Source organism: Aythya ferina (genome assembly GCF_964211825.1).
Source record: "Aythya ferina genome assembly, chromosome: 2".
Lineage (NCBI taxonomy): Eukaryota > Metazoa > Chordata > Aves > Anseriformes > Anatidae > Aythya > Aythya ferina.
Genome location: NC_140297.1, coordinates 106970711 through 106981523, shown reverse-complemented (window position 1 = coordinate 106981523; position 10813 = coordinate 106970711). Strand labels below are relative to the sequence as shown.

The window sequence follows — 10813 nt, the reverse complement described above, 5'->3', positions numbered from 1 at the left end:
TCTTTTTTAGTATGAGTCTGTATTTTGTTTCTGTGTTTTAAAAGAGATTGTGGTATTCAACATGTAAGGTCGAATTTGTCCCAGAATGTGGATTTTCTGGGGACAAACTTAGTAAAAGCCAAGATAAGCAGAAACAGACCCATTCTATGGTGCTAATAGCCCTAATAAAAGCCAATATCAGACCCCTTCTATTTCCCTTTTCTAAATTTGACTGGATGAATTAAATTAAACATATGACCAGTATCTTAACAACGCAAAGGTTTCTATATAGGATTCCAAATATGAAACTGGCAGGAAATAGATTCCTATGAAATACAGAAGTGAGCAATCTGTTTTTACCACCCTGCCTGAGGAAGAGGCACAAATGTGAAAACTGTACTTTAATTATCTTTGAATTTTAAAAATGTTGGATGCTATTTAATAATTAGATATGGGAAATATTAATAGTCTTTCTGGATATTAATACTACTTGGGCTTACAGTATCATAAACCTGGAGCAATGCCACTCAACATACCTAAATGCCATTGATGCAGATCTGAAGGAAAGGTGGAGTCAGACCTAAGACCGTTTTTAACTTGCTCTCCTTAACATGGCCAGACCATTACCTGACATGTTTTTTCCTGCTGCACAGTGCAGACCTGTGCTTTTCATCTAGAGAATGAGAAGCAACAGTATCCTCAGGTAAAAGGAGTTCTTGTATTTAAACACATCTGAAGGCTATGTGGTGTGGGAGAAACTCACAATTTGAGCCAGCGGGGGTGGCTGAATAGTCTGAATATTTTTGTGGAGCTTTTATAAGAGATGAGCTGACAGCATCCCACCTTACCTACTACTCTGAACATTATTTTGTGCTGTCCTTGAGCAAGGCTGCCTGGGGGAGTTAAGTCTTTTCAGATGACTAAGAGCTAGCAGTATTTAGACACCTACATCCCCTGCACTGCAGTTAAAATTAGGCACAGAATGTGCCTTGGTTTATGTGGGCCTGGTGAGCAGTGAGATATGACAGGGAATCAAAGCAACGGGTGGGAGCAGCACGGGAGCATGGCCTCTGGCTGTGCCACGGTCATCCTCTGCCCCGTGCGGGAGCCTCTGTTATCCCAAAGCTGGCACTGTCTTTCTAGGATGGATGGGAATTACACCTGGCCCAATAACTTGTGCAAGCTGTCCCATCAACTCTCCGAAAAAGTACTTTTTAGGAGTAATTATGGAAGTCCTCTGCAAATTTGTGGCATGGCACCTTTTAGGAACACGCACTAAGTGGTGATAGAAGCACCCAAACAGGGGTTGGAAAGTGTACCAAGGCAGCTTCCAAGACAGAAAGCTAGTATCAACAAGTATAGGTCAGATACACAAATTATTTTATCTGCTCTGGCCATGCTGACAGTAAGCCAGCTGCAAACATACTCAGATGTCTCACTGAGTCTACTTCAAAAACTCTTTACAATTGCTTAAGTTGGACACAAGCAGGGCACTGTGGGTGCCAAGACAGACCCAGAAAGTTTTCTTGGATAACCATTTCTTAGAATGTCATTGCATCTTGATTTCCTCCTTTCAGAAAATGAGAATTGCTAATAATTAGCTGTTTTTGTAGCTATTACAATCAAGAAGCCAGGCTACATCTGTTGTATGGTTATTTTATTTTCAAGCCTAAGGGAAGGCAGAAAAACTGGGGTGGAGGAGTTGGGATATGGGTTTCAACTGGAATAATCTGTTCTGCAGGGTGCTTTAGCTAGAGGGCTATAAAATGTCCAGGAAGGGAAAGCTATTTCTCATGTTTAGCAGCAGTTTCGGACAATGTGCGTTTGCATTAGGGGCAGGCTGTCCTACAGCCCTGTCATTGTCTGACAGCCATCCTCCAGGCAGGGGGACAAGGAACAGAGAAGGGCAACATGGGAATGAGCAGCCTTCCCACTGCAAGATCCTGCTAATACTGCTCAGAAACTGTAATCTCAGTTAGCAAAAAGTTTTAGGGTTTGTCACAAGCCTTTTGTGGCAGCGACGTGCATCCAGGCACGCACACTGTGTATGACCTATGAATCAGCACTAAAATGTTTTATGCTTGATGAACTTTGTTTTTCAGACAGATAAAAGACTTCTTAACAATTTCTCTCATCTGTAGTACCATTATATTTTCCATACTGGATACATCTACAGATTTTTTATCTTATCAGAAACAAAGGTGCCATAAAGGTTGTCTACAAAGGACTTATACTTCTGGATTGCAAATCCCAAAGAAATGTCATCAAAAATATTTGTTGATATTAGAGCAATCTAAAAATTACAACTGAGCTCAGATTAAGTAAATATATACACATAAGCTTTTATTGGAGTAAGTAGTGCTGTACATGCATAAAACACTTCCGAGGATTGTGATTTTTCCTAAATGGCATGAGTTGGAAGTTGTTTTTCATTCAACAGCTACAGCTGTGACTCCAGCTGTCCCTCCTAGATGTTAAGTTATTTGTCTCAGGAAGCCTCTTATCCAAAGGAATGACCTTTCAAAAGGTTTTGCAGTCACCCCTATTTTGTGCTTCCTTATGTATGTGCTGATGAGCTGGGGATGGTGGCCAGGTGATAAATTGCTAGCAGGTGATAAATTGCTAGACAACCTGCTCATTAGTTAAAAGTCTGGTAAGGAAGATCTTGGTGTGGGCTGTGAGTACTTACCCCTGTGGGATATAATTTAAAAGAGTAAGTCTTAATATAGCTCTATGGATTTAGCTCTTGCATGTACCTTGTGCTGCTTCTCTACCACTACTGGAAGTTTTTCTTCTGTAGCTCTTTATGTGGGGGAACTTTGCTGCTTAAGAGTGAACAAATAGATTACAGAGTGCGTATATGTACCTCTAAGGCTGTGCTGTGATAGTCATAGGATGAATAACAAAGCTAGTTGCTACAAAAGTCTCATTCTTGGGAGAGAAAGGGGATATTCTTTGGTTAATGCTGACTTTCAGTGTGGTTTGAGCTGTAGTTTGAAATGCAGGGCTGTGCAGTTGTGCAGCAGTATCACGTTCCATTTAAGTAAGGTTCTCCTTGTTGAAGAGGCTACTAGCTTTAGAAAGACTACAGAGTGTACTAAGACTGTTCTCTCCTGACTAAGATCAAACATCACATTAGGTTGCTACTTCTGAACTTCAGTAAAACATCTGTAGATAAATGTTCCTTTTTCTGGCAGTATCTTGAATTTTTTTTTTTTTTTCAACACTATTAAACACTTCTCAGACTGTGCAAGGCAGGTGGAAGCTATCTCTGTGCCCTTGGTTAGCCATAATTCTCAGTTGATGCCTATCAGAGCTCAGCTCTTGAAAACTGGCCTCTGCGAGAAACACTTCCAATGAGCTGCACTTTCATGAAATGAGCTGTGCACGATCAAATTGATTTAATTTCTTCAATTTAATTCAGCTCTTTTCCTACGTAATCTTGGGAAACTGGGGCTTTTCTTCTGTGTAAAATTATTTCTGACAAAATGAAGAGGACTGACAAAAGCTTCTGTCCACTCAGGGCTGGCAATGAGTATGAAATTATCTGTATGTTGGCTAGGACTGGGGTGGGATTGATCTCTTGCTGTCATTTTTGGCAACACAAGCTACACATGCAAAAGAAACAATGCTGGAGTCAGACACAGAATTATGGATCCCCTGTGGCTGTCTCCACACCTATTAAAAGAAAACAAGTGATATTAGTGGTGACGCACCAGCTTTAGGAGCTGTTCCAGGAGTTTGTCCCCAGAGAATCCAAGGGAGATAAGAGCTCAGTATGTGCTGCAGGAAACACAAGTAGAGCTTAATACAAAGTATGCTAAGCCCCGGCAGCCAGTCTGCAAGGATGTTGTGCTCAGATTAATTCTACCAGGAATTGAATACAACAGGTATGTTGGGGTTTTCCATAAATCTGCTCTACAGTAGGGGATTAATTTATTCTTCTGCGTTGTCTACAATACAAGGCTGAGACGATGTCACTGGCTGCCCTCTCCTGTGGAGGTTCCCCAGTGCGATGAGAGCAGCCTGGAAGAGTTTTTACCATCTGCAGTGGACAATCACAAAACATTCAGTGACACAGAAAACTATTCAAGTAACTATTCCAATGTTTCTAGATGAGAGTCACCAGCTCACCTGATGAGGGAACTTGCTGACTCCTAAGTAAATGCTTTTGGTGACCTGACTATTGCTAGGAAACTTGTTCACTCTGTGAACTTACGGTGGAATTTCGTATCCCAAGTTATTTAAGTGCTATAGGTGGTTATGTCAGAAAGTATCTGGGCCTATATTAGAAGTGTTTTAAGTGGTTAAAAATATATTAATATAAATTGAAAACTTTCCAGGCAGTCCCTGGTGTCATTTAGTAAAGGATCAATGCCTGTTGTAATGTAGAGTCATTACTGCTAATTTTCACTAACAGTAACTATTTGCTAGTGGTGTGCAATGCTATCTTAAATCCCTTCAAAGGCCTCCTATGTGAGCTGTAGTTTGGAGGGAGGTGTATATTTTTCCCCTTCTCCTTTCATTAGAACAATCGAGAGCGCTGACAGGGAGAAGCCAATAAAACAGGCAAGCTTTGGGGTTCATCCAAGGTTGTCTTCAGATGAAATCTAGAAGAAGGAACATCAGGTTAACGGTGTGCTGTGAACTGTTGCTTTGAGGATGAAAGGAACAAAAAGGGCTTCCAACCTGTTCTGAAGTTTGTCAGCTCCATGATCAAGAGAGGAGCTTTTTCTAAATATCTGGATTACATTGTGAAACCATTCTCTAAACTGGGATACTTGTAGCAGTACAATCTCTCTGTGCTGTAAAGATGGGAATAACAACATGTAGGAGGGATAGGAATGAATTCTCTGTAACAGAGAACGTGGGGTCTTGTTTCAGGTTCTGTTTAAACAAAAACAAAACCAACTACAAACAAAGCCACAACAAAAACAAAAGACAGTCTGAGGTATGTCACCTTGTATCTAGTTTTTAGGTTTTGTATGTGTGTGTGGAAAATGAAGTTTTAAGAATTTCCTGCACTTTTCTCATCCATAGAGCCTTATTCCACCCCTCTTGCTTCGCTCGCACAGCTGTGTGCAACTGGGAAACTGCACTGGTGGAGTTGGTCAGAGGTCTTAAGCACCTCTACTAAAATTTCAGAAAATAGCTTTGTGCCTGAGCTAGTGGGACCTGCGTTACCGAAGTACGTAACCACAGGACTGGTAGCCTTATGGATGTATATCCACATAAACTAAGTCTGTCACCGAGGTCATAAGTAGCCCATGAAAATAAACAGAGCAGCATGCAGTGATTTGGTAGCCCGTACGAGGTGGGATCTCTTCCCCACCTCTCCCCCTTAGTTTTCTCAACATAAAATAAACATGAGTAGTAATCTTTTGGCAGTTTTAACTACCAGTTCTACTGCATGGGTTTCAATTGGCTCAAATTTAAAGTTTTAATTGATAGCGTGTATTTTAATTAGACATCACCATTTTTCTGTAAAGGTTTGACACTATTAAAAATAGAATATCTGCAGAGAAAAGCCCCATTATGAAGCTTGCTCAAGATATTTTAAAGAAAAGAGTTATGATACTTGATCAAAATATTTCACATGTGGAAAAGTTTAGCTGAAGAAAGAACAGTTCATATCTATAAAGATAGGATACCTATAAAAATAGGCATATAACTCTATCATGTAAACTCCTAACCATGAGTTTAAATAGCAATTTCTAGCTTGTTTACTATTCCCATTATTTCATCTTTGGTTTTATGGGTAAAAAGTCTAGGACATAGGTGCAGTTTGCCTGTGCTATCCTGCTTAAACTGGCCTTTTCATGAGGCTTAATCCAATGTGGTTATCTTTTAGGATGGTATATTTTCTTCTGGTGAGAATAGTTTGTTTCCTTTAAAGTATTTTTATGTTATGGTGTTGTATTTTAGAGAAGTGTCTTGTAAGTGTATGGCTGGGGAGCCATTGCTAGTTTTTCCAGTAAAATATTAGTTTATCAAGGCTAGAATTTGCTAGATAAGCTCTTTTGTAATGTATGCTTATATCATACCTACTGAGCCTTTAAAATGTATTGTTACTTCTAACGTTCATGCTATAGTAGTTCCTGTACTTAGGATTTAAATGCTGTAAGATTTGGCTGTCTAGTGGGTTCTGGCATGTAATTCTTAATAACTTCCAAAAGAACTTCATTACAGTTCCGGTTTTATTTCAAAAAGTCTCCATTGACTTCATGCAGAGGTCTATGTGCACAACAGGCCCTGCCCTGTGCATGAATGAGCCACCTTTGCTCCCCAGAGCCCTTTTGGCTTAGGATGCTGAAGTAGAGCAAAGGGTGGGCTTCACCTACAGCAGGTGGTTAGAGGCAGCTCTGTAGCAGTGTGGAGACAAGGGACTGGCAAGCTGCCGGATGCTGCATGTGAAGCCAGGTAGGGCTGCTACTGATGGCAAAGTACCTTGTTATCCCTCATATGGCATCATTAAGGGAAGGATTTCCAAACCTACATGTTCTGTTCAGCACAAGGGCACATTACAATGTAATTAGCATTACTAAGTGGATTTGTTTGTTAGTCATGCTGAAATCCTGCAAGCCACAGTTACTTTCTACGCAGTTTGAATATTTCATATTTTTCTGGGTTTAGTTTAGCTTGGCTTTTCTTCTCTGCTTCCTAGATAGGTCACTTAAGTATAAACATATCTATTTGTCTCTAAGGATGTGATTCAAGAAAGCTGAGAGAGATAGTGCGCTCCAAAACACCAGATGCAGAAATGATGTCAACACTCAGGTTGACCAATTTCATACTGCTTCTCTGTTTTTCTTGGGATAGCAGATCATTTTCTGGTACAAATTCTAATTTGTTCAATGGATTCTGTTATTCTCTCAATGTTCGTTTGCAGATCCCAGCTTAAGAAGTAATGAATGTATTCACATATTTGATTCACTACAAGTCAGCGGCTGAAGGCTTAAATTTTGAGAAATGGTACTTGTGAAATAATCCAGAACCTTGAAAATTTTCTCCTCAATTTCTTTTTCAAGATCTCCTAAAAGACTGCTAAGAGTCTGAGGACCGTGTGTGCTCATTGACCTCACTTTTCAAGAAGTATACCTACATGTATGTGCTAGACACCCATGCAGACTACTGCTAGAGTCTATGATCACACAGAACTGGCTATAACTGCCATAAAAGTGCAATCTGCCAGCCCAGGTCCATTGTGCCTCAGATGCTTGTTGACATTGTTCATCTTTGACCGAACCTATAGTTTGGTCTAACACCTGGCTTCAGTGATCTAGGTTCTACCTCTTACTGCAAAAGACATTTTGAGAGAAATGTCTCTCAAATTTACTCTCTTTGGGAGAGTAAAATACTAATGGTCTCTCTACACATAGGTACGTAGCATTATATTGTATCGCTCTGGTGAAGCTCACTTAAAGAACTGGCTGCACATAAGCCATTGCTGACTGTGAAGACTTTTCTGGCAGTAAGATCACAGTCTTCTGGATGACTACTATTTTTTCCTCTGTTTATCCTTGAGTAAGTAGCTCTTAATTCCTCTTCTCTTAATGTATGATTAAGTTTGCCGGGACATCTAATTACTGCTTGGAGCACAGTCAGAATCCTTCTCCTACTGCCTTACTTTGAATCCTACCTCTTTGTCCATGTTATCTAAAAAGTCCACTTGCATTTTGGGGCCTCTGCTAGGCAGGCAACACTGTATGCCTCAAATTTCTTCAGCATGCCATCATGTTTATCCCCTTTGCTCAGCCATTAGCAGCAGGATACCATCCATTTCTCTCATCCTGCTGCTATTTTTCCCTTCAGCACTGCCTTTTATATAAATAACATACTTCCTGACCTTTCCCAAAGATGTCCTCAGCCTGCTGTGTTTGTCTCTAGTTAGCTCAAAGCGCGCTGAAGCGGTCTGAGCATTAGAGTCTGAGTCCTTTCTTCTGTTGTTTTTTTTTGATACTCAGTACAATGAAATTATATATAAAGTGGGATATTAACAAGACAGATCTTGATTCCTTGGCTGTAAAATGATCAGCTTGCTTAGTGCCCTGGATTGACAGTAATGTCACTCAAAGCCGGGGGGCTCAGTTGCTGCCTTTGAGTTGATTTAGACTGTGAAATAAAAATAATGTCCACTGAGGGTAAAAGCAAGTTTGGGTTGTTTTCTGGTTAACTTGGCTGCTCATATTTGACATAAAAATGTAATGGCTGTCACTTAAAATGTCTTTATGATTCTGTGTCCAGAAATTGTTGCTTCTCATGTTACTAATGGAAATGGTGAGGCAGGTCAGATAGGGCATCAGAAGCTGTTTGGGGCTACCCTGTCATCTGCCCAAGTGTTTTGGGGATGGAGGTGCAACACAGCTATAGGCAAAGCAGCTTCTGCTCTGTACAGCCCAATGACATGGGCTTTTTTGGGGATGGTGAGCACTTGCTATGACAAGGAGGCTGACAGGAACATGAGGCTGTCACTCACCTGGCTAAAGACTCAGTCACTCAGCATAAAGGTTTGAGTGTTGCAGGCATAAAAAAAATGCTTCCAGCAGGTCCACTTGTGACATGCCTCCTACCATGGTGATCACTGCACCTCTGAGGTCTTGTGTGACACTCAATGTGAAGCTATGGTGATACTGTAACATGTGGTAGGTTTTGTATTGCCATTTTTTTCCATACTTCTACCATTTGTCTTTTTCCCAAAGCAGGGCTTTTACTGCTATGTACCATAAGAATCATACGTTCTGTATTTAGCTGTGGAAGAGTTGTCATGTAAGGGTTTGGTGAACTACTGTGTCTTTTCTGGGAGACAGCCCTAGCATGCAAACGCACAGGCTGGAGATCTGGGAGCATCACCAGTCTACCTGCTGTTGTATTCTATCAGTTCAAGTTGCTTGTTGGCTAATAGCAGAGGCTTTTGTCTGGTGTAAAGCATTTAATTTTTATTGAGCCACTTCAGCCAGGCCATGATACAGGTTTTTACTTTGTGTACTACTGTAGGCTCATGCTTTGAAAGGCATTATAAAAACTCTGTCCTGTTGTAACACTCTCCCCGCCCCAAACTGTTCCTTATTCTTCAGATAACCTCACTGTCATCTGTAGATTACTCTTGGGGTCATTTATTGCTCAGATTAAGTGAGGGTGGCAGAATCTGGCATCATCAGTATCTTTCTCTCTGCAGTATACACAATGGAAAAGCCAGCGGACATGGCTTGAAGAGATGCACTATTAATCCTGAGCATGTGAAGGAACTGACTTCAGACAGCACTTGTATTTCTTGGCAACAGAGGACAAGCTGTAGGTATGACAGCCATGGATGCAGAGGCTGAGGTTAAGGCTGCAGATTTTTGCATGGGCAATGCCATCCCATCACAAGTTCCTGGGGGAGCGGCATGGTATTAGTCAGCTGGGCTGCCGGTGTTTAAGCCTAAACAGACTCTCAGAGCTCATTAAATAATCTAATTGTAAAAGTCTGAAAGAGGCTGTTCCTTTCTTCGCTGACTGATGTGACAGAAGAACAACATACAAGTGGAAAGGTGTCTTGGGCCAGAATCTAATTTTATTTGTGTCACTGGATATTTGGGGCAATCCAGACGGCTTCAGTGGAAGGTACTCAGGGGGTCAGGACAACTGAAATCAAAATCCAAGCCATGAGCCGCCTACCTTTTTTCTTTGCTCTGACTCAGATCTGTTTTGTGTCTCTCCTGCTCTGATGGCACCCGTTTTCACATGTGGATAACTTGATGACAGGCCATAGGCAGACCCCTCTGATGTTCCTGGTAGTGCTCTAGGGACATGTCACATGGTGGGACCTGGGAAGTCACCTCCAGGATCTCTGCAACCTTTCTGCAGTGCAACAGTAACCTCACAAAAGTGCCAGACTGAATGCTATGCTTTACTAATTTTGTGGCTGCATTAATGTGCTAAACATAGACCAATGTGCCCTGAAACTATTCATAACACAGAGACATGAGGCAGCAATGTTCCCTCTGATATAACAATATAGCCTTCTGCAGACTGCATCTGCATGAGTAAGGAAGTTTACCCACCCCTTGTCCTCACTCCCTTTCTGCCCTCACCACCGTGGAGGAGATGCAGACAAAAACAAATGAAAAAAAACCTCATAACCGTACAGTTCAAGCTGAGAAACTTCCTGCTTATGCTGCTTAGAAGGTGGCTGGTTTTCAGAAGTAATTTTCTAGGACTTTGATCCATTTAGAGACTTAGGACAGTGACTGCTTTTAGCACCCAATATGTGTGCGTGGTAGTTATGAGCATCCTGCTTGCTGATGAGTTGATGCATTGCAAAAAAATAAATAATTAAGTGGAACAACTTCAAGCAGCAAGGCTTCAATAGATCCAAGGAGACGTGCACAGAGAAAGATGTCACTGTGGCCCAATCTCTTATGACAGTGACAGCAGGAGGAGGTGGGAGGATGCTGTGTTTTTTCTGTCTTAAGTCCAGACTCTGACTAACCCTGTGTGGGTTCTGGTATCCAAGTCTGGACCGTCCTCAGTCCCAGCCGGGTACGTGGCGTATCTTCTTTCCAGCACCATGGGCCGGGGGAGGGAAGAGCACAGTATGACTGGGACTGGAATTTGGCCCTTAAAACAGCTTTATTAAACTGTGGGAAAGTGATAGGGTTGCCAACCAGACAAGCAAAGAAACTACTGGAAGTTCATCACACTAAACACCTCCTCCATTTCAAAGCAAAATAAAGCCTTTGTGTTGGAAATCCCATTTTCCTGACCAAAACAGAATTGCAGCCTTCACTTCTGTGTCTTTTTCAGGTACTTACACATTAAATGTTAGAATATACATAGGAATTTTTGCCACAAT

General features: G+C 41.4%; 1 long non-coding RNA gene across 1 annotated transcript; it reads left to right on the top strand.

The window, feature by feature from the left end:
• Window positions 1-2637: 2637 nt before the first annotated feature.
• LOC311431362 lies at window positions 2638-10280 on the top strand. Its single transcript, XR_014689377.1, has 3 exons — window positions 2638-2692; window positions 7359-7503; window positions 9155-10280. It is a non-coding gene; the product is annotated as an uncharacterized lncRNA (long non-coding RNA).
• The last annotated feature ends 533 nt before the right edge of the window (window positions 10281-10813 follow it).